The 26545-nt window shown below is 27.3% G+C and overlaps 1 protein-coding gene and 1 long non-coding RNA gene across 2 annotated transcripts in view; one reads left to right on the top strand and one right to left on the bottom strand.

Moving 5' to 3' along the window:
- The window catches only part of LOC107163830 (somatomedin-B and thrombospondin type-1 domain-containing protein-like), a 100197-nt gene that overhangs the window by 35000 nt on the left and 38652 nt on the right, over nt 1–26545 (top strand). The gene's annotated exons all lie outside the window — the stretch shown is intronic.
- Nucleotides 10413–23698, bottom strand: LOC149055901 (uncharacterized). The gene is made up of 3 exons (XR_016191323.1): nt 23621–23698; nt 10590–10798; nt 10413–10513 (listed from the first exon to the last, which is right to left on the bottom strand). It is a non-coding gene; the product is annotated as an uncharacterized LOC149055901 (long non-coding RNA).

Here is a 26545-nt window from a genome sequence, read left to right as displayed (position 1 = left end):
ATCCCAAAAAAAGTATTATAGTACCTAAAAGTAGTTAATTATTTTTAAAATTGAGATTCATATTTGCATAATGATTCATACTGAGACGAGTTATTAATATTAAGAGTTTACGGGAAGTAATTTTTTATAATGAGTTAGCTAGGTGTTTTTAAAAATACCAGCTTCCCCTCTTAAAAAGTCTGTTCTCACGCTTACGATTATAGGTAAGTACATACAACATAATATAATATTATTATAATTCGTATATTTTTAAAACGTCTGTTTCAATAATGGTTTCGGATAATTATTGGTTGTGACGGGATAGCTACATGATGTACTATATAAAGTTCATATCAATGCGATGTCTCGATAATCTACAATGACTTAAAAGAGAAAAAAAATGTTTTTGTCAAAAGTTGTACTTCGTTGGACGTGTGTAAATCCACAAACCAAAAATATTGTTTCCTCTGTATAGTAGTTGTCGATGGTCCAAACGGTGAATTTTTCATTAGTAGAATTATTTCTATTGGTTTTCAATGGACCAATATTCAACATCTCTATCGGGGTACTTTCATCTCAAATTTCCTTATATTACCCATACAATATGTTCACTGGAACTGTCTGCTGCACTCTCTGCAATGAATACGCAAACTCCATACGGTTCAATAATTGTACACACACAATAATTATTATTTGTGGTCTTCGATCACTCTCTTTACAACTGAAATCATTGCGGTGCAGACGAGACGACCACACTATACTCTAATCGACATCAGTCATCATTGTTTCTGCACAATGCCCAAACACTTTGTACCATTATTTTCCACCCACCCGTATCATGTATATAGTATTGTTCCAACCATTGTACCAACTTGGTGGGTTTTAATAGTAATGGTACTTTCCTATTGTTTTCGGGATTTTTTCTTTATCATTATACTTTTTTTTTTTTTTTGACAGAATGAAACACTAATTTTTCCACCCCGAAATATGTATACACATTGTATATACCTATACTATATAATGTAATATATAATGCATTCATATGTGGTGGAGACCTTTCAAAAAATGATGGGAGGTGTATGCATTATTATATTTACATTCTCGGACATGGTGATTCGTGAACGTGACAAGCATATAGAGGGTTCAATAAAAAAATTTAAAAATTAAACAACGAGTCACGTTGAATGCTTTAGACACACGTTTTTTGATTCTGTCGGAAAATAATAATTTCACCACCGTTAGGGATGAAATATTATATAAACGTTACGTAATATTGCTGACTGCAGAAAACAATATTGGCATATTAGTACCTACATGTATTTAAGTAAATTCGTACACAAATATTTGTGCTTACGCATAGAAAAAGTATACCTTTAGATAACTGTACACATTGTATAGATAGGTAGATCGCATCTTCTATAGAAGAAGTTTCCCGAAAGAAAAAACGGAATTAAATTGATATATAAATGCGATAAGTAACGGCTGATCTCAAAAATATAATAAAATATAATATAGAATGATGCAAAAATGTATACGCGTTTTTCATTATTTGTATAATGTATAGGTAAATATATAGTACTTTTTATTGTATCACCGCAAATTATTGATTTAGTAAAAATTATTTATTTTCGCTGCAATATTTAATTAATTAACGAATATTAAAAGTAGGTAGGTATGTAAAATATGTGATTATATAATTTTTAGTGGAAGATGATATAATTTTTCACTCTTGAATAAATGAATTACTAACATTTCTCCTATATTAATAAAGTACTAAATTCACTAAGTAATTTAAGGTTTTTTTAGATTTATTATAAATCCACTAAGATCTAAGAAAATATGGAAAGAAGTAAAAATTTTTATTACAATGAATTAGAATGTAACAGTATGTATATTTTTAATTTTATACAATGAGTATTTTTTTTGTACCTTCTTCTTTATAATATCGTCTTTTGGTGCATTGAAATGCTTCAGTCTTCTCTATTTATATCATTATTTATAGTTAATATAAAACCTAGGTCAAACAAAATTCTAGATAATAGGGTAAATGATAATTTTTTCGAAAATTCAGTTTTGACCAAATTGATTTTGTTATTATTCTATAATTCCAAATCAAATAACTTCAAATATTTCAAATATTATATTACCATTTTAAAACACATTATGGTTTTAACATATTTTAACTTTTTTGGACTATATTAAGACATTTTAAATTTTAGAATTTTTATTTATTTAAGTGTTAATCATAAATGTATGCTTGGTCAAAAAATTAAAAATATAACATAAGAGTCCATATAACTTTGTAAGTTGCTCTCAGAAAAATATTAAAAATAGATTTTCTTTTCCAAACTACGAAAATTATTTTATATTTATCAAAGTATATTGTATATACTATATATAGTATAATAATATTATTCTTAAAAATCCTATTTCACTCTATCAAGCCTTCAAAGAAAAGAACACAGCTGCAATCAGTATATTCTTCTCAAACTATCCATTGTAAACAATAATAATAATAATGTAGTAAAATTCATACTAAAATGTAATGTATATTGTATATAATATTCTTTTTCTTGTTTAACTTTTGATTAAAGTAGGCTAAATATCTGTGTTGTTGAAACATTAATAAACTTAAAAAAAAAGTATAATAATAAGTAGATTTATACTTTAAACTTTTTAATTTGTATAGCTAAAGTTCAAAGTTTTTTTCCAAAAACTCCAAAAGCTATATGTGTGATTTGTTGGTATAATATTATATATGGTTTTATAAATATTTATAAATTTCTATTTTAATTCTCATTATTTTTCTGTATATATTTGTTCACCTTCATTGATCCTTTATTTGTTTACGTTGAACGACAGTCCAAAACTTATATAGTCTCATTATTTAATGACATTGTTATTTTGTATAAACGCGTATTGAGTACCTACTTTACATAATTAATTTAAGACAACATAAAACTCGCAATGTATACAGTATTAATTTAGTGCTCTCTAGTTTACCAAAAAACCTATTTTTTTTCACGCCAATTTTATTAAATCTTTTTTAATAAAAAAAAGTGTATATTATTAAATGATAGATTTAACTTTTAAACTATGTGAAATGATGTAAAGTGAGTCTTTTCATTGTAAAAAATTGTCGTCTTGCCGAAAACCTAGAATACTGTGATGATGCGTCAAAAAAGTTTAGAAACGTTGTTAACGAATTCACATTCTGTAAAGGATTTGAAAACTAACAAAATAAACCTTTGGATTTCGTTTTGATATTTCAACCACCAATTTATATACTTGAATATGTTTTACCAATGGCGTAATAGTGGTGTAAACATTGACCGAAGCGGATTTAAAATAACCTCTGTATTATCTCCAACTTGACTTATGTAACCGTGTTTATCGTATTTAAAACAAAGGTCCACCTTGCCAAAAACTACATTTTAGAAAAATAAGCAGTATCTTTCAAATGCTACAAACATTCTATAAAATTCCTAAGCAAAACAAACCTGTATAATAAAATTTAAATCTAAAAAAAATAATGTATTTATAAATAACTGTAATTAATGGCCTTTGTCGCCGATGTTTATAAGAACAATAAAAAAAAAAAACATTCTATATAAAACTAAAAAGTTAATACCTGATTTATTTCCATTTATTTTCTTAACCTTGTATGTTCACTTTTAAAATTGTAAATACCTACCATTGTCATATTTTGAATTGCTTTGGTAGAAGTATTTAATTTATAAACCATAACTCTATGATACATCATAGATATATAATTGTCTATAAATTTAACTGTGGAGGTTATATGTATAGAATAATCATAATATGATTTATGAATTATGTGAATGTGATGAGGTAAATTTTTTTTAAATATTTATTTTTATATATTATTTAAATATCACGTACAATGTATAAAATACTATTTATTCATCACATTATTTTACCTTAGATTTATTTTTTGTTAAATAGATTAAACAATCACAACGTAACGAAATGTCTAGGTTAGTATATATAATACATATATAACATACACGAATATTATTTTATTACCTACATCGCTTATAAATAATGAGGCTCTGTCGTTCTTCTTCGAGTATATGCCTTTTGAGGTAAAAACAAGTCAAAAATAGAAATATTATTACCCGATTATAATACGCATATAGGTACATAATATATTGGTAATCCCAGCTTGTTTCTCTACGGAATCACACTCAGTAAATCATTTTTTACCAAAAAAGGTCACATTGGTCCGATATAAATCATAATATTTTGAGTTGACCATAGGGATTTCGTGTTCAGCTATTAACACGCTGCGGCCCTTATGCCAGCCTATAATATGTATATGTTAGGTTCATTATATATATATTTATATATATGGCAATAGTAAATCATGTTCATCCCTTTGATAATGTGTTTATTCAATTAATTCTTATATTTGAATATGTAGTTATGTTAATTAAAACCTAAACGTGTATAGATTCATTAAAATGTTTTCGTTAAGAATATTAGTCATTACATAAAATATAAAAACTGTTATTGGTAGGTAATATTTAGTCAAGTTCTTTGGTTATTATACTCTATTAAACTAAAACATTTTATGTAAATTATAAAATTTTTAATAGATCAGTATTGATTAATATAGTCATCTTAACAAACTTAAAAAATCATCTTAACCACTATAATATCTTCTAAACTTATAATGAACTATTTTCCTTTGTAAACAAAGTTAGTTTAATTACTTGTTCAAATTCCAATTTACATTAATCGACGTAAAAAATCTGCTTAACAATTTAGGCTAAAAATGTAAGCTTTAATTTTAAAAATATAAATTTTGTACCAAAAACTTGAGGACGTTCCTTGAAATTGCAACATAAAAGTATATTTATCAAATACTATAATTCGTAAACTTTAAGAATATGTAGTTAAAAGTTTAAAAAAAACAGAATTGGTATGAATGCACATAGGTTAGGTTATTTTTGGCGAATCTCCAGTATTACACACAGTGTGTGTTCATGTTTAATATTTTTTATAATATGTCAAACAAATTCAAACTCTCTGTTAGTTTGATAATTTTCTTTTAAACATATTTGTCTTTGGATCTTCTAAATCTTCTTAAAAAGTCTATATTTTAGAGTTACCACTAACTTTATTTATAACCAGCTTCATTTCAGTTTCCCTACTCTCACACTCATGAGTCATAACATACAAGCCAGTTGCATGCTCGAAACCTGTAGGTACTTCTCGGAGAACAAGTATTTTTGAATTTTTATATCATAATACGTAACCTTTAAGCTTATGTATATTTATCTACAACTGTATCATACTACTTTACTTCAACGTTCTAACTGAAGTTTAGTAGTTGTATTACAATAAATAAATACTGAATATTAAATGTATAATATAAACAAACAAGCATTTAAACCTGGTATCTAGTTCGGTATATCTACCTACTTATATACCGAATAGTAACGTGGTAAAATATGGTGTCTTTTTACGGTTATTTAAACCGATCCAACAATGGTATCTTAAAATTCTTACACGATGATAATGCATTAAATATGAACTGTGTACACCCAAGACTTGACATAATTCTGTATCAGAGAGTGTAATCTGAGTAAAGCGAGTGACTGGGAAATGAGCCCACATCGTGTCGCATGTCGGGTGTACAAGGGTAGACACTGCTTTAATAGACATCATGCATAATATTACTTATGATTTTACTTACGGTCGTCAGCACATAGGTACTTTTAAACGATGGATCAGCCCTAGAGACCACCAACATTTGTTCAGTTGTAGTGTTTAAAAACGAGTAAATATTTTTGTCTTAATACTTTTTTTCGCTTATGTAGATTAAAATTTGTATATATTCTGACACAATTGATTTCGAAGTATTTAAGAAATATAGTTGACTACGATACTTGACAAAAATAATGAACAGAATACTAAATAAAATATATTTATTATAGGTATCTTTTAATTTGTGTGTTTGTTAATTTATATAGTATAATACATAATTTTAATAGGTAAAAAAATATACGAGTATTTTCTTATATAGGTACTTATCACGAACTGTGGACAACTTCCGACTTCCAAATTATTATTGATAAGCACACTATTCTCGTATTGAACAATGATATATTAGATAATTACATAAGTAACATTTTTATTTTATAAATGTATAAATATTTAAATGTTAATTGTACAGCATATAAACCACAAATTCCAAAACATCATCACGTATTACTTTTTTTAAATTTAAAAAATGAATTGGGTGCATGACATCGGGATTAATTAAAAAATGTAGGTAATACTATGAAATATTCTAGCAAAAAAAAAATTTACTATCAACCTCATAAAATAGTTATATTATAGATATACCTATATTACCTATATGACCTACATGTTTTTACCACAATACATAAACCTATTAAATGTAATTTTAATATGCCATAACAAATTTAAATATTACCTATTTATATAATAATTTATAGTGTAGTGTTTATGATTGTTTTATAGAATAAATGAGATAATTTTGAAATTCAATTGTTTCATCTATTTTGTGTCTTAGTGGTTTTATTTTTTTAGATTTAAATTTACATTCAAATACTGCCATAAAGGATTTCGGACAATTTTTTATCACATTAATCCATTAATTTTGGGTACTTAAAGCTAAATCCCTATACTATTTAGTGTATATAATTATAAATTTATTATTATTATTTTATAATAATAAATAATTTAATATTGAAAAAAATATTAAAATGTTTAGCCTCTAAAAAGTGTTGGTGGTGCGATTACGTTTTAAATATGCCACTGAGTTAAATCAAACCTAATTAGAATTTAATCGTTTACATATTCGTGTTTCTCCAGGAGGCAGGACTGGACAAACTTATTTAATCATTTAAAAAAAAACACAACCTTATTATTATTATTATTATACTCATATAATTTAGGCATTTATTGTTATAGTTATTAAACCTTTCCTTTATTATTATGTAACACCTTTCAAAAAAAAAAAAAATTAATCGTTTAAGAATAAAAGTAAACATTCACATTATAACTTAAGAATTATATTATATTTTTATATTTATTAAAAATATCATATATATTTTCCTTAATATTAATTATATACCTACTTAAATTTTAAATTTTGATGCGTAGGATACCTACCAATATTAGTAAGAAATAATATTTACTTAAACTTATTTTAATTGTATACACATCATTCATTTAATAAATTATCACTACAGAAAATACAAGAATATTTTAAACAAATACTTACTTAAGTATAAAAATGTATATTGTAAAACAGCAATATGAACATAATACAACGAGGAACACATTAAGGTATTAAATTTAGTAAAATATGATTTACCTGTATAATACAGTATGGTTTTTTAAAAAGATTCAACTAATATATAAAAAAAAAAAATGATTTTCAATAACCTTGAAATGCATGAATAATATTACTAAAGAACTCGGTACAACAACATTATAATTTTTGAATAATGACCAAATATTAATATTTTTTAAATATTATTTGTTGAAGAAAATTAAACAAAATAAATATTATATACGTACCATATTATACGTTTTCATTAAATTACCACAATGTACGACGATTACCTCCTATCCTATACCTACATACTTTTATTTATTAAAAATAAAATATATTCACAGAATATTTTAACCAAATATTGTTTTATTAATAAATTAGCTTAATTTTTATTTTTATAGTTATAAAGTTATAATAATTGATTAAGTACCTATTTCATTATCACTAATATAGTTATTAGTGTTACCTACCCAATAATGAACAAATGACGCTCAAAACCTACAATACAGCTTATCAGTGATGTAGCTTGAAGTATGTGAAAAGGATGTCAATTATAAATATTATAAAATATATACATACCAACTATAACTTTGATTTTAATTTATGAAAATATGTATACATTATGACTGTTATAATCAATAGATAATGATAATAATAAATTATTAAATTAAATAAATATTTCTTTAAAGTTTAATTCATGTTGTATTAATTTGATATGTCACAATTCAAAGGAAGTTTCATAACCCTCAAACAACCTCTTAGATACTTCACTACAGCTAGCCTATACAACAGAGTGAATTCTCTGTTTTTTTTATTTTAAGGTTAAAATGATATTATTTTAGTAATAATATAGATATTACACGTATTTCTATCAGATATATTTTATTATGTTATGAAATATGAATAGTAAAACAATAAGAATCTGCCACAGTAAAATTGTGTTATAATTTTACATCGAATGAATTTATTTAATTTTGATCAGTATAAAAATAAGTTTGAATCTGGAAACAATACAAAATATTGTATTTTGGGTTCAAATTATTGTTATTGATGGATAAAAAAATACGTACCTATACAAGCTATTGTCAACCACCCTCTGCAATCAATAATATGTAAATTTAAACTATACCGATTGTTAATTCGACGTAGTATAGTTATGAAAACATGCAATAGAAATGTCATACAATAATTTGTTTATAGAAAACCATAAAATTATTAATTCAAACTGCATATATATGCGGGATGACTGACATGCATAATATTTACATTTTATGTATAAAAATCGGATAAGTGGATAACTCTCTGCTGTAGGTAGAGATACTTAAGGTATTTAGAGAGTCACTGTAATGAAAGTGTTCAATTTGAATTCAATTATACAAAATCATTGTATACGAAAAACGTGTCAGAGTAAAGACTATAATACAGTGGTCGGCGGCTTATAGTGTTCACTGGTTATAAGAATCGGCCGCTTAAAGTGATCAAAAATGCCAGGAACGGAACACAAACAGCCGTTATAAGTGCATTTTTCGTCGCATATACAGTGTTCAGGTTTTCGGTTAATGTGATCAGAAATATAAAATATAAATATAATTTACAATAATATCACCTCTTTTTTTTTTTTTTTTTAATCAATTATCCCGCGGCAACTTAGGCCATTGGGAAGGGGGTAGTACTGTAGGTTTATGGAACGGTAAGGTGTGTTACACGTGTGTGAGTTTTGGCAGAATTTTTATTGGTGCACCCGTAGGTTTCTGCCATGCCCCACAGTGGGGGATGGCGGCACTTGTTCTCCGGACACCGTGACTTGCCCGGAGAAAAATGCCGCCTGAATGTCGAGGATCGAACCCGGTCCGGCTGAGCCACAGCGTTAGACTCACCTCTTTTTGTGTACAGGCAAAACGATTACGAATGACAATTATATTAATCGTGAACTTTAATCGAGCTAATCTTATCTAATACATTATGTTAAACGCTCTTCATTTTAAAATCGGTTGAAAAACCTCCAAACTTAAATTAAAACTACGTCTATCACAAAATATACAATTCCAAGAAAACAGCTCAAACATCGCTTAAAATATATTTCTTTCTTTTATTATCTAATATAATAATATTTTTATCTATATTTATATGATATGTAAGAGTCTAAGAAGTAAAAAATTAAAACTAAAATTTCCATAGTTTTATAATATTTTATATAATATTTTATTTGTAGCAGTGTAATAAAAATTGTTTGTTTACATAATTAATCAAATTATAAAAAAATATTTCGATACGTGATACGTTGTAAATTGTAATGCGTGACGTATCGATAACTTAGTGAAAATAAGCCGAGCTAAAAAAATAATAAAATGTAGTTTGTCACAAAATGGTTTTTATCTCAACTTTGGTAAAAATATTATTTTTTTCATATTGTTCAAGTTCAGTCAAATGTATCAGTAAAGGTGATCGTATTCGAATCCATTGTTGCGAAAATGCTCTCTCTAGAGACTGTATTTAAGCATGTTTGACGACAATTCCTAATATTTGTTCTGTTAACAATGGTAAACTTTAAATAATAATAGTTAATATAATTAAGGAGTTTGTGGTGTCAAAAGTTTTTCAAAAGTGTAATATACTTGCGAATTGATGGAAATGGAATGAAATGAAACGAATTAATTTTCAAACATGAAACAGTTGAAACATTTGTAAAAATAAAGTTTCCTTGGTTTGGTTAAACTGAGTAAAAGTAGTTATGTAGCTGATTTTATCAATCCTAATAAAAATCCTTATTAAACTGATTAAAAACAGTACACCTTTACTTAAACCTACTGTTTACTCAATACGTAATGATTAATGAATAGATATAGTTGTTACTAGTGTACTAGGTATAAACGTATAATTGATTTTATATTTAAAAATTCAAAAACGGAATTCACGTTATTAGACTATAGAGTATAGGTATTAGGTTCGGTTAAGACACATGACAGTTTGTTAATTCGTTAAATATTATAAAATAGATACATATTATACTGTCTATGAAACGAAATAATAAAACACATAATAATTTTAAATGACATTATTTAGTGATCACTAATGTACATGGTAGATAGCAAATTCATCTTACTATTTAAATTTCTATATAAATTAATAATCGTGTTCAAATTGTTAAAAATGTACCATTGTAAATATCAATAGAACAAGGCTAGGAACATCTCATCTTATCTAAAAAAAAAATGACATTATATATTATACTTGAAGATGCGCAGACCTACCCGGCTATAACTTATGTAATAAGTACCTCGGGCTACCTATGTTGTGCTATGTGATTGAGAGTACGCTCCACTCGCTGTCACTAGTTCCCGATGGGTGACCCGGGTTCTTAGTGGCAATAACCTATTGCCAAACATACACACATGACAATTGTGATGCCAACCTACCGTACGAACCGTATCAACCCCTACTGTAATCTCTTCAATGACTAATGGCCTTCGTTGCCGGACTCAAGACCTATAAAAAAATAAAATATATCATATGTTTATTATAACATGATAATATATAATATATGTACAAAGCTCGAGAATATGTTTAGTAAGACTATAACCATTGGTACCAACTGTAGGGGTTCGTATAATATTATAGTGGGAATAAATACGGCTGCGGCGGCAATATACCTATCCGTCTTTTCACGCAGTATTCTCTTTAAACATTTTTTTTCGCACGTTATTGCTGTGTCGTAAAATCTCCTCAATATTATACCCACCGCACGTGCGGTTGAAAAGTGCTTATGCGTCCGAATCAACGACGTCACAAGCGCCCTGCACCGCGTATCCGCTGCATATTATTATACGAGCGGTAAATAGTAATTCGAACCGTAAAATTCTTCGCAATGTAGTCAAACGTTTTTATGGTTTTGCGTATTTGGTGGGCTGGTGTCGTCGTCGGTGGCGATGGTCGTCATCGGAACGCCACCGCCGCTGCCTCCACCCGAAAGTTCACACGACTCCGGCGATATTCTATACTGCAGCCGTCTTGACGATGTTTTTCCTCCTGTCGTTCGGTATACTTCTGCCATACCGGGAAATGCGCACATGTGCGACTGGTTCTTAACTCTATATAATGTCATTACGATAGTAAACGTGTGTATATTATTAAACTCACGCGTAAACGTATATACCGCGTAAAATCGAGTTCTTTATGTGTACTAAAATGGTACTGAATACTATATTTATATTTAGTTGGTACCCAATTTATTACATCGTAGTTTCATTTGCTATAAAGTGTTATAGTTTGAATGGGTTAGGTTGACTTGTGTTTTTTTGAAACGCATTATAGAAGTGACGGACTTAAGAATTCATATACAATACGATAATATTGTTATATTATAAGAAACTGAGAGAGAGAGACAGAGACAGAGACAGAGAGATAGAGAGAGATCTCGAGAAAAGTATTCGTATTTTATATTTTATAATACACTAATTGGACACACGACTTGGTCAGGAAAAAAACGAACAAACATAAAATATGGCGCTATAATGTCGGTATATCTTGGTTTTATAGTAAGTACCAAAGTACCAATCAGCTTCCAGTATCAATGTAGAACCTTGCCTACTGCCTAGTGAACTTATTCAACTAAGATGAGCAAAATTGGCCTATGGATAGCACTTGGTATATTTTCAAACATGGTTCAAACTACTCTTTAAACATTCCTAATATCTTTATAAAAATCTCTGAAACTTTAATTGAAATCGGATTTTGAGTGCATAAATATAAGGACATCGACTTTTGTCGTACATTTAAATGTTTTTTCTTAGCAACGCTTGGCATTATCTTTGAGTCTGCTAGTCTATACCATTTATTTTTTAAACGTTATTTCTGTAACCCGCAATGGCAGCTCTTAATAATATAAGCAAACAATTATTTGAGAGCCAACATTAATTGAATGTGTGTGCCTTCTTATAATCGTGGCAACCTATAAGCGTTGAAAAAAGAGCTAAAAACATCCTCCAATTCATGGTATCTACTGATATAACTATAAACGAAATCAGTACTGTAGTTTCAGATATCACAACTCTTTATCTTGATAAAATTAGTATACAATTATATTATGTGTATAGAAAAGCTCTAAGTTCTCATTGAAAAATTGTTTACATTTAATTTAATCCAACCCCACCCGTAACCTATTATAAACCATGTACATGAACATATTGACAACAATGATATTTATATAACTACCGAATGACAAGATTCTCCAACTATGTATTAGCTGGATTTATTTTTCTCTCCAATGTCCTTATTATACCACCCTAGGTATTTAATAATTTGATAAAATGAACTAAGACGTTTAATTTTTAGATTCGGAGAGCAATAAATGTATTGTTTTTTCTGCAGTGTTTTTCTTTCTATCATCAACATTTGGGATAATAAAAATTCAACGATTTTTGACATCAGCATCTTTTCTGATAGAAAGTGAATCTAATAATTGTCACGTTCATACGTACGCAAAATTGAAAATTCCCAGTAGCTTTCGAAAACATCGGGAAAAAACAAAAACTAAAAATGGAGGAAATCGATTTTGTTTTTTTGGCACAACTCAAAAAGTAATAACAATAGACATTTGAAATTTTCAACAAATATTTATTAAACGATTTTGTCTATTTTTGAACTATTTAAAGCCATGACTCATGAAATATTTTTCGAATTTTGAATTTTTTTCAGTAAGTTATTCATAAAAAATTTTCTTTTCTCAAAGCTTACATTAAACAATTTATTAGAAGATTCTTCATTTGACAAAAAAAATGTTAGCTATAAAGTTACGCTATTTATACTTTATAGCCATACAATATTTTTAAGTTTTATAAAAATTTTTTCGAATCATTCAATCTGATAATTTATAAATGGATTTTGTGAGGGAGAAGACAATGTAATCTTTTTTTTGTATGTGATGGTTTATCATTGAATTCAATTCTATTCATGTATAGTAGAGCACTACGCCCGGTACCTATTTTTCCACCTTTTTTATATTAATGTTTATTGTTTTATATAACATATAATATGTACCTATATAAATATTATAATTGTTTAAATTTTTACAATTTTTTTTGAGATCAGATCTAATAAATTTAAAAAATATCCAATACTGAAATTTATAATATATTAATAATTTACCTATAAATATGTACTAATGTTTTGGAATATCTTTATATAATATCCCGACTAGGTTTTATTCTGACATGTGAACCGCTTAACGTAAGAACATTCATTATTTCTGAAGACACTAGAGTTTTTGAAAATATTAACTTTTAGTCGTTAAAAATCATTTTCTTGATTTATTCACGTCCGTCATACCGTTTAACTCACGAGTGAGTGCATACTTATATTATGTGTTGTGCACAAGTGTTGTAAAGTATACTTAAGTAAAAGTATTTAAGTAAATGTATAAAAAAAAAATTTTAAGTAGGTACCAATAGACAGGCACCTGTATTAAAAATCAAATACTTTAATAATTATTTTTAGTTTATATATTTTCTATTTTAATTACATAAAATAAAAATTAAGAATTTTATATTATTAATTATTAATTTTGTTATAATATAACTTTTCCACTTAATCTTGGCCATTGGTCATTGGTACGATTTCACAAAATTAGTGGTTCAACAGCTACTTATTAGTTATTATTACTAATTCTATCGTATTTAATAAACGATCCTAATATGTAAAGTAACATCAACTTCAATGTTAACATGAATAATGATTTTTAAATTTTATAAGCAACTTAAAATATATTTATTATAACAAATTAACATAAAATTTATTGATTTCATCATGATATTTATTATTTATACCTACTATTAGTTATTAATTAGTATTAAATGACTAAAAATTGGTTATTACTTATTTTTATATTACATTATTGCTAGTGTCTACACTGATTTTTAAGTTTATTTTGGCAACCCATTACCCGTAGCGTCAGCCAAGGTCCTAGATGAACTTAATGAATATAATATTTATTTTTTTTCTACTATGAACCATTCTCAACCGAAAATCGAATACTTTGACAGAGAAAACCGTTGAGTAGGTATTTTAAAGTTTCGTCATATCATACGATGTAAAATGCACATTAAAATTAACATTAGGCATTCAAATCGGTCCAGTTACAAAGTAAAAAAACATTTTATAATCAATTTGAAAGTATTTGAAAATATCTATTAATACTTTTTAAAGAATTTGTATTTTTACTCAAACACTTTTTTTCCTGAGTAGGTATACTTATTCAAATTTAAAACACTTTAAAATACTTTTTGAAATAATATAGCATTTGCACTAGAATATTTTCAAAAAGAATCTCTTACAAGACTGTTTGTGTAATGTGTATAGTGCGACGATATTTTTATGCGTATTAGAGCTTCATTACATCGGGTCCGTCGAAACGCGTCCCCCTTCATTTTACCGAGGGCGGTGAACTGGCGTGTCAAGGTAAGACGAACATAGTCAATTACAACAGATATTTACATGTTATATAGAAATAGACGGCTATTCATATATATTCGATTCTCCAGGACCATTATTTAGAATTTATTGAATTTGCTCATACTGTAAGGTAGTGTACATAAAATCCAAGAAAACATTGGTAAAATATTCACGTAACGTGCAGTACAACAATTTCTAATTCAATGGACTTCACACACAGATCCGTTCGAGCTTAGAAATTTGCAGCCAAAAAGCTAGCTGTTGCCACGTGCAAATCGGATGGTTGGATATTTATTGAGTTAAAAAAACCCCTCATAGAGATTATTCTAAGTATATCAATGGTGCCACAGCGGTCTGGTGGTCATATCTCTACTTGTTCATACAGTTTTGTTGCATTTATAGTAGCCGTAATATAATACTATAATAGATCTAAGTAAAAAATTTTAAATTAATAAATTCATCGAGAATGTTAGATAAGCTATTCCAATTATTTAAATGTGAAGTATAATATAAATTACATAACTGTACTCATACTCTCTTAATCAAACTTAAATTGCACTACTTTGGTAATGGAAAAAAAAATATTTGTTAAAAGTTTTTATGTTTAACTTCAAAATGCATATAGTTTAATACAATCTGAAAGTGTCTAAGGGTAGGTAAAGTTAACTTTACTGGAAAAAAATTTTGTTACAGGATGTAAATTTTACATAAGTGCATAAATAATTGACCACTTTATTTCCACCTTAGTAAATACATAAACTTATTATTTTATGAGACTCTTTTAGTGAGAATTCATCTTTTTTGTTTTATAGTTGCATGCAATAACAAACAATCGACTAAAGTAAATTTATTCACAATAATTTTATTTATTTTAAAATAATCCTAAAACTATTTTTTATTTATTTAACCATCACTAACTGATAAGATTTTAGATGAGAGTGTCCAAACAAAATTTCCTATAACATTTGAATAAAAAGTTTCGAATGCTTTTAACTAATAATTTCAACAATTTATATATCATAACTTTCATATTATAAAATAAATTTACTTTGACTGTTTATAAAATGAATAAAACATATTTTAAACCTTATTATATTTTAAGACTGAAATACATCTACACAATATCACAAAACAATTTATCATAATATTTTATTTTATTTATTAATCTTATATGAAATGATAATGACTAATAACAGATTGATCAAATATTAATTATAGAATAGTTTTTAATAATGAAATGTAGTATTTCAATACGACAGGGCCTGTAGTGATTAGTGCGCCAGTGAAGCAAGTAGATACAAAAATATATGAGCAGCCATATTATACACCTAGATAATAGATATGCGATCGCCTCTATCACTATTTATGAACATATCTCATTGATTTAGATGGCTTAATAAATATAATAATATGTTACTATTGTAGAAAAATATAAACTAGAGTTAATACTGGAAAAAAGATACAGGCACATTAAACAAAATCAGATCTTAAAAAAAATAAATTAAATCTTGGTTTTCTTTTCTTTGTCGGATAAAATAATCCCTACGCAGTCTGTTACTTAGCTAATTAACCTCGAACTACTAAGGTACTTTTCTGTGTTCACGGGTTGCATGGTATAATAGTATAGAAAATATTAGTACCTATACCTATATCTACTGTTTATTCAGTACTATGTATATTTTACTTCTTAATGATACACGACATTCATTGAGAGTACTTATAAACACCCAACAAATTATTTAGGTACCTATATAGAAACATTTATGAATCATTTTTAAGCTATATCTTCTATTACACATTATAATTCCTGTGATCAAAAAAAAAATCTGTAGTTAGAAATTTTCGATATTAAATCTGTAATGGTATCTCGGATAACCGGAACGGTTTAATTGATTCCAAATAGGGTTAAAACATTAAAAACAACTAAAGAGAAAATGCGTTTATGCCAGATGCCTATGTGTTCATTAGACCTAAATCTCTTTGACCACGAAAGCCATCGCCATCCGGTAAATGCGAGATTTTAAACAAAACAAAAGTAATTGGTTGATGAAAATTCCCTTTTAAATTTATATATTCCAGCATTAATTTATTGGATTATAAATATTATCCTGCTGATGAAGTACAGATTTGGAAATTAATTTTACATTGAATGGTTTCTGTTGTGAATTTTCTAGATAGAAATTATTGGGATTTGAAAAGTAGGTATCTTTATGGCTTGTTTTCGCTAAAAATACAATTCCACGATTTACGCATAGCCATTTTCCGCCAAAATCGGAAAAGGCACGATTCTACCAAAATTTATTTACATATGTGAAAAGACGTTTCCGCCAATTATTATTTGGGAATCATTTATAAATTAAAAATACTCTTATCATTATATAATTGCATATCACATATCCATTATATTTAAATATTTCGATACTTCAAATCATAATATAAATAATAACTATACTGTATAATATAAATTATATTACAAGTACCTATATGATAAATAATAATAATACCTTAGTCGAATATAGGCACCTTTAAGTTAGAGTTTATAAATATTATATAATAGCGTAATATCATCATTCATCATATGTATCTAAATATAGACTTCATAGTTTATATAGTTTTTAAAATATCACAATAAATATAAATTATAATATTATAATGTTAAATGTGATATAATATATAATATTATTAAAGATACAGTTTTAATAAAAGTGTACCTACCTACTAATTTCATTTAATTTTTTTTTATAATTGCGTCTTCGGTAGTTTTTAAGTTATTTAATTTTTTTTTTTTTTGCTTTTTAGAGTTTATTTTATATTATTATTAGCACTGATAATATTTGTTTAACTACCCGTCTGTATTATCTCTTTTTTTTTTTTAAATGAAAATATGATGGGTACTTCTTATAAAATTGTTCATTGAAATGAAAGTAGAGTGATTCACAATTATTGTTGGTTGTTCTTTTTAATATCATTGTATATGAAATCTTAATATTTTGTGAAAAATGTTACAGGATATAATCGACGAACTTACCATATTTGCTATCATCAGGGATTTCTGACTTAAAATCAAATGAAAAACAATCCGATACTTCCGAAGGGTCCAACAATTTTAAACCAACATTCTCTTTTAACTAGTAATTTCTTTATACTCTAAGGTTAAGTCTAAATCTTATATTTTTCGATACCAACTATGAATCAAATGAAATCAGTAACCCACTATTATTACGGATGGCCATATTTAATCATAATGCTTGGTGAATAGCTATTTCAAAATAAATTGACTATGGTTTGAATATTAAATTTAGCTTCAAACATTTTTTAACTATTGTTAAGGTATACCTACTTGAAATAAGGCTTCCTTATTTATGATTCAATCTTTTTTTTTTAATAAACGAAAAACAAGGGTATATAATATACATTAACTAACCCATGTATTATGAATAATTGGGTAAATAATGAAGTACAATATGAAAATGTGCAGTCAACATAAATTATTTCGGATTTACATAACCTTTTTAATTTGGTATTGTTGGAAAATATTATTATATTATAAATCGCATCATTCACTAATACAAATGCTATATTATTAGAAGTAAAAATATCAACTAAACTTACAGCACTGCAAATTTTACGAGTATACACATTTTTGTAATGCTGAGATACGAGTATATAATTTGTTGTCGTTGTTGATGAAACTCCAAAAACATTAATTTTCCCAGAAAAACGGTTGTTCCAATGATTTGGACCAATTTTACAAAAGTTTAATAATTAAATCTCATCTAGTATTATTTTTCTATGTCTTTGATAAGCATCTTCGACAACTTTCCGCTTACATGTCATTGCTATTTTTGCTGATCTATATTTTTGACTGAAAAATTCTCTACAGTCTACTAATCACCTATAACTCACCTATAATACAGAATAAATGTATGTAATTTTTCATATATAATTAAATAAATATAGTTATTCTACTCGTATATAGAAATTAGAAATCATACCTTTCGTTTCAAGTATTACCTTTTCTTTTTCCAAAATATTGGCCGTACAATTTTTTATGAAACATCTCAACCGAGATACATATTTTTTGACGTATGATCAAAAACATATTTAAAACAATCTATTGCTTACGATAAATTTTATTTTAAAAACATTATTAACTGTTTAACAAACAAAACAGTTGGTGTACCGAAATTTATGAATTTAACATATGCCAGTTAATTATTGTGTGCGAATCATAAATAAACTATGTTACAGTTAATGCTTCCTTCCATAATCGAAGATTATCAACATCAACTCGCTATATATATATATTATAGTTGTACTAAGGGTCTTCATATTTATTTACAAATGTCATTGCTATTATATATATTGCGTTATTTTTGGTGGAAACGGGAATCGCATCTTTTTTATTTTCACAAAATTGACAGAAATAATTTAAAGCGGTTTGAATTATTCTTTAGAGAAATAATAACAATGGATTTACAATTTATACGAGTTGCAATTTTGATGCCAGTTTAAAAATGTTCAAAAGAAAACTATACTAATTACTTTTGTATTTTTTGTTTAAATTTGAATAATGTAATTTCGTTAAAAATTAATAACTTTAATGAAATGCAAAAAATTTTTTATATTGATATAAATTATTGAAAAATATGCAAAACGTTTAAAAATAATAGCTGCATAGTATGTATAAACATCAGGGGCGTCATTTAGGATGGGAGGGGGGGGGGGGTGGCGGCAGGGTGTGCGGTTGCACTCCTTACATTTAGAATGTTACAATAATTGGCCTGCGCCTTGCTGAAGTCTAAAATAATGCACGAGCCACGAATGCACAATTATTTATATGATTAAAATCAAATTGTAATAACCGGTCTATATGGAAATAATTGAATGCAGGATAATATACATATACGTATGTATATCTATTTTTATATGGCCTGGTGAAATTTCAAAATGGCCTGCTTGAAATTTCGCACACCCGAAAAAAACCTGAAATGACGCCCCTGATAAACATTTCTGTTAATATTTTATAACGATTTTAAATTTTAGCAATATATAAATTTAAAAATATACCAGGGTATATCAAATTTAGTATTCTAATTGGTACTTTTTTCTCTGCGAGAAAAATTAAAGAATCATAAATATGTTTTTAGGTATAGTGCACAATGGAAAAAATTCTAGTAGAGTAGTAGCATGTTACATTTTGTTACAAATTTAATTTAATTTTTTGTGTTTATTGTTGATTTGCATTTGTTTGGCAATAAACAAAGCATTAAGAAAATCGGCCTTGTGAAAATTTAAAAATAATTGTACCCAGCCCAATAACATATCTTTATTAAACTTTTAAATTGTATAAAAACTTCTAATTTGTTAAGATTACTTATTAACACGATTTTTTTTTTTGTTATTATTAGAAATAAGCCTCGGCAGTGAAGGTCATTGGTTGACAGTCTTCATTATTTAGGAAGAATTATTATATTAACTCGATTATAACAGTATCATTACTGTATTTCTATATATATTTTATTAAAATATTTTTCATTTACATTAAAAATTATAACAGTATTAGTTTAATTATTGAATGACGATTGCGTTATGCACGATGCTTATGTTAACAAAATCGTAGTATACCTATAATGTCTACCAGAGTTCTTGATTTTTGAAATATTTATTGTAGATAAAATTCATTAAGCTGTAAAAAAAAAAAATCCTTAACGTAAAATGACGGATACATAGGTAGATCTGTGTATAAAAATCCTATATTGGAATTTAATTTGCACACACTATAGTCGAAAGAAATAATATTATAAAGTCCTATTTGGCTGCAGCATCATTTTTTTTCTATCTCCTGATGTTTTTCACGTCGTTTGGAAGCACCGAACGATTGATGATTATCACACACAGGTTGTACCTTTATATTATACCCACGTTTTTTTTCTTTTAAACATCAATATTCAATTTTGTCGGATTTCACGACTAATGCATTGCGATTTGTGGAGGCGATCAAGAGGAAAGAAATGAACGCAGAAATACGAAGAAGATTACGACGATGACAGTGTGGTAGTAGTTTTTCAGCTACCCGGCGATGACGATGGTGCTGATGATGATGGCGACGAGAAGGAGGAACGACGGGGGTGGCAAGAGTGTGTGAGAGAAGAGAAAAAAATTGGAATGTTTGGTGACAGATCGATTGTTCACGCGTTAATGAAGCAGAATGACCGAAAAAGAGGATGACCACGGTAGTGTTATGGAGAAAAAAGCGTGCGCGCATGGTCCTAATGTATTACACAATATATATATATATACATATATACTACTGCTGTGCGTGGTGGTAGCGGCAGCTGCAGTGGACGATCGTGTATATACGAGTAGCGGAAACTTAATAAGGGTTTGGCACTTTAGACAGATCGGTGGCAATTTAAAGGTTCCCCCGGTCTCTCGTATATCCTCCCCCCCCTCATCGTCTTTCCATTCATCACGGTGTACCCCTATCGTAAATCGCGTCGCTCCCACAACCACCGACACGCACCCCATCCAGCAGAATGGTTCTTCCTCGGACACCTACGACCCACCCACCCACTCGTGTGTATATATATAAGGTACCTTCGGGCTGCACACACACATAATATTATATATATATATATATACACACGGGTGGCTGTTTTATTTTCCATCCTCATTCCTCTCCACTCAATTAAATACGAACGCCACCCGAGACGAATCGACATTTACGATATAGGTGGTAGTTTCTCGTTCGTAAACGAGGTATAGTATACTATTATTTTAGCTAGTTCAGTTTAGGTTATCTTAAACATCGGTAAATCTCAACCTTCCTGGCAAATTTCTTATTTTAATTAATTAGAAAATAAAAACTGAATTGCGTTTTTTTCGTTAATCGAACTATTTATACGCGATACTCGTATACCAAATGGCTACATAATGTGAATTAGGTAAAAAACATATCAAATAGTATTGTCGATATACATAAAAAAATATTCTCGTTCGTTAGTAATTTTAAATTAATTATGCATTACTACTACGGGATTGGTAGAATACGTATATTTATATTATTTTATCTTATTTTATTAGTGAGTAGGCGTATAATATAAAAATAGGTATATAATAATTTATGAGTACATTTACACATACCTCCCTCTGCTAACTTAATGTTTACTTGGAAATTTGGAATGTACCTACGTCGACTTAATATGTTTGTGTGTAATGCAATATTTGATACTCTCATAATGTTCAGTTTAGATGTTTTTTCAACAGCCACTCGTGTATCTTTACTTGTACACTTAACCATAGCGCCATGTAGAAAAAACAGCTGATGAAAATAAATACTATAACCATAAAATAATTGATATCAAATAAAAACCAAGTTAAATGACATTCCCAATAAAATATTATATTATCAATAAAAGTGTAATCAACATTTAGTTTAGGAAGTAAATCGTATAGACTAATGTCAAAAAGTTTTGTGAATAGAATTTATATTTTTGTATTAGATTTTTATTTTAATACAATTTAAGCTTCCGGTCATAATAGTTGAAAAACTAAATTTTGATTGCCAACATTTTTTTAATGATATGTTACAGGTATTGGAAAGGGCATTTTATTACATTTTTAATTTAATTTAATGTTTTTGATACCTATAGCTATGACATTTAGTTTCGTTGAGATATTATATTAACTACCTTTCTGGTTTATATTTATATAACCTGGGCCTGAAGAGTTGTAAATTAAATTCTCCGCAAGTTATTCTGGTATGTATAATACTTTATATATTTTAATAACATATCTAGTATAATAGCACAACACTGACGTACCCAATTCATATTATATACCTATAATATATTATCTTTAGTAGTCCTCATTTATATATCCGCATACATAATAGTAATTGTAGAATTTGACGGAAATGACAAATGACATTCAATTAATGAATTTTTGATAAAAAAAAAAAAAAATAAATACTGTCATACAGTATAATATGCAGTATATAAAATATTATAAAGTAGGTATGTTAATTGATTGAAAATTTAGCAGCTCTAGTTTAAAATATAAAACAGATCTTTTAATACAATTTATTTTTTATTTTTATAATACATGACTAATTGCCATCCCTTAACTATGATGTAAGTAAAATTTCCGAAAATACTTTTATAAAATAACTTCTTAAAAATTCAAAAATATCTATTTTGTAGATTTATTTCTTTATAATATGAAAAAAAGCGGGTAAGTCGTGGATGTCGCTCTGCTGTACAGTATAGGTTACAAGTGGGTTACTGTAATGGATGGAATTAAATTTGAACCCAATGATATTATATCATTGTATACGAAAAACGATTCTGAGCGGAGACGATTTGTCTAGGATATATTATAGATTATTAATCAAATTTTAGATTTAAAAAGAAAAGATTTTGTGAATTTCCAGCTTTTTCTCTTAATTTTTTATTTGTTTATCCCAGTCATAAGAAAATTTGGAATTTTTTACTTTTGACCTCCCAAAGTACTAACTAGATTCACTTTCTGATTGAACGAGGTACTGAAGTCAAAAATCGAAGCACTTTTACTACTCCAAAACGTGATGACAGACACAAAAAAAAAACACACACATCATGGTAAAATCAATACATTCATTGCTCCGCTCAGAATCTAAAATTACAATTTTTGTAAAAAGCTGAATTTTTAAGCAACTTATATTTTTAAAACACAGCATAATATATTGTAAAATTGTACCATTGTACCGTTTTCACGCTTAGATAACTAATACTAATTTATTGTTAATAAAGAAACACACTGTCTACTCGATGATGTTTTATGTAATTTTTTTTTTATAATAATATTGTGCAATATACTCACCATGCACGAACAACTGCTATGCACAGGTAAATTGTATTGTTTTCAATGTTTATCTTCAGTTTATCAAGTGTTTCAAAAATGTCTTTCTTTGGTCAAAATTAACCCCAAAAACAGTAATAGAGTATTATTATGAAGTTTATTCAGATGTTAAATATTATATATCAATTTGATGATAAAGTATAATCTATGTATATGTACATATTTTATAAAGTTTGAAAGTTGGGTTAGGCGAGCAAGCAAACAAAAATGCAATATATTAAACAATAAAAGTTTTTGTTTTGTAATTTAAGATTTTAGATAATATCAGGTGGGTAATCAATAAGTTGTTAATTTTATAAGACTTCAATGAAGACATTGGAAGCTGTTAAGAAAAAGAAAAAAACAAACTTATGAATCATACTTAAATTAAAACAAGATTAAAAACTTTATATAATACGTTAATAAATGTATATTTTATAAACGATTTGTTATTATTAATTGTATTGTTAAATTTAAGAAAACTAGTAATAGCATGTAATATGCTGAGATATTTTAAATTTAATAATTAAATGAAAATTTTTTTTTATTTTAACCGAAGTTCTAATCCTTAATTATTATTATTTTTTTTTTTTTTGTAAGGAGAACCTGCGGCAACATAGGTCATTGGGTGTGGGGTGGTACGGTAGGGGTTATTTTTGTATATTTGTATGTAGGTTTTTAAGTGGGTAGGGTTGTAACACGTGTTTGTGTATGTGTGGCATGGATATGTTGCTAAAAATCCTTGCTAATCCTTAATGAAAATGTAATACTTATATGTTATATTGTAAGTATAATAATATGCATTAAACGAGTTCATAGGTAAAATAAGTACATTTACGAATATGGTAGGTATAATTGTGTAAGTATGACATAATTGTAGTTAATTATACTTTAAGTTAATAATATAATAACATTTATTATTTATTGTAATAATATTTGTTCAGTATTCGTTGAGATACGAAAAACAACAAATTTGTCAAATTTTAAAATGGTAGGTATAAATTAACTGAAAACTTTTACTAACGTTAAAACTTTGACATGCTATTCAAAACTTTATTTGTACTCAAAATATGGAGGAAATATAAATTTTTACTAAGAAAGATTTATTTTAAATTAAAAATTTTAAAGTTTATTTTTGTATTTTTTTAAAAACTAACTTGTGTATACATAAATGAATCAATTTAAAACTGAATATGGTTTAACCATAAGTTGTGTAACTACCTAACTATAAACTATTACAATGTCATTATTCTTTAATATCCTTACGTAATAGATACATAATATTTATTAATATTAAAATCAATATAATAATATGTTCGAATAAATGTTACAACTTGTATTATATTATGTTATTAATCTATTAATTGACAATTGTTTTCAATGGCAAAAAATATCATATAATAGAGAATGTTATAGAAACATACAAATTAAGTACATACCTACCAGCTATATATTCATACACCTCGTTTTATAAATTATATAGAATAAGATTTCGTATAAATTGGATTATAGTCTTGAAATATGAATTTAATGCCAATACTTTTTATAATTATATTAGGTATATTACAGGAACATAAAATTTCATACGTTAAATTGAAATAAAAATATTGAATTTTACTTAAATTATTTGTTACAATTACCTATTTCTTACTGGGCAGTATCGCTCCACGTTGGTACAACATGTTGTGTGTATGTATCATATGTATGAACGAGTGTGACGAAATAGGATACCTCCGATGGAGTTCTTTGAACCGGCTTTAGAGACAGAGCTTCTGAAAAGGTAAAGGAATTCTATCGAGTTTTTGTTTTTTTTCTCTTTCCAACACCACCGACCATCTCTGTCTCTCCAACAACAAGGTCGTAATCAGTCACGACTCACGACCCGAATAACACTACCGTCCTCCCCTCGACGTGTCACGACAACTTCTATCCTACCTCACGTGTATAAATATCTCTCTCTATATATATACATTATTATTTTATGCGTTTTATATTCCATTATAATATACTATATATATATATATATTGCCATATAACGTATATTATACATGCATGCTATCTATTTATCCATCTATATAGGTACATAAATGTGCATGTAAATTGGACAATGATAATATTATAAAATATATAACTGTTGTACGACTATGTTATCTCGCAATATAAATAAAATAATAATAAGGTAATGTTATTCGAAGAACAAAAAATAAGCATGACTGTCGGCTAGTTATTTTCAACCCTTCGGTATTAAACAACCGGATACGCGTTTACCCGTGCCCGTTGGATAGGTTAAAAAGAAGGAAATGTAAAAAATCTCTTATAACAAAACTGAATGTCAGCAGCGTCTACAATTTATCCCCGAGCCTAATGATCCTGGGTGACACGAAAACCGGGAATAATATTATCTTGTTCCAGGCCACAAAATGTACAATGGATATATACTGTTGGCTTCTTTCGTTAAACACTCACGAATCTTTTTTACAGAGATGTTAGTTTCATTCAAAAAAAAAAAAATTAGAATGAAACAGTTCTTACACTTGTAACCGGCAAAATCTCCTACTAGACCCCTATGGAATGGTATTAATCACAACCTCACTTATTGACACATAATGAATATACTTACTTATACAAAATAAATAATTATATTATATAAGCGTGTACGCTGTACGGTGAATACCTTAAATTATGCTTAGTTATACTGCAAATTATGTAAGTTAAAATTATAAAAATACCTCATTAATAACAAAAACAAAAAAGTGTGTTATATTTTATTCGTATTTTACACATGTATTACTTTGTTGTATACTTCTAAGTTAAAGTTGACTCATGAAATAAAATTAGTTTACATGATGTGTATAAATATTGGCGTATTTTTTAAGGTTCATATTTTTTTCTCAAGCCAATATTTAA

Source organism: Diuraphis noxia, unplaced genomic scaffold, assembly GCF_037042655.1.
Source record: "Diuraphis noxia isolate RWA-SAM2 unplaced genomic scaffold, SU_Dnox_SAM2 contig0004, whole genome shotgun sequence".
NCBI classification, from domain to species: Eukaryota; Metazoa; Arthropoda; class Insecta; order Hemiptera; family Aphididae; genus Diuraphis; species Diuraphis noxia.
This window is presented reverse-complemented; position numbering and strand designations above follow the sequence as displayed.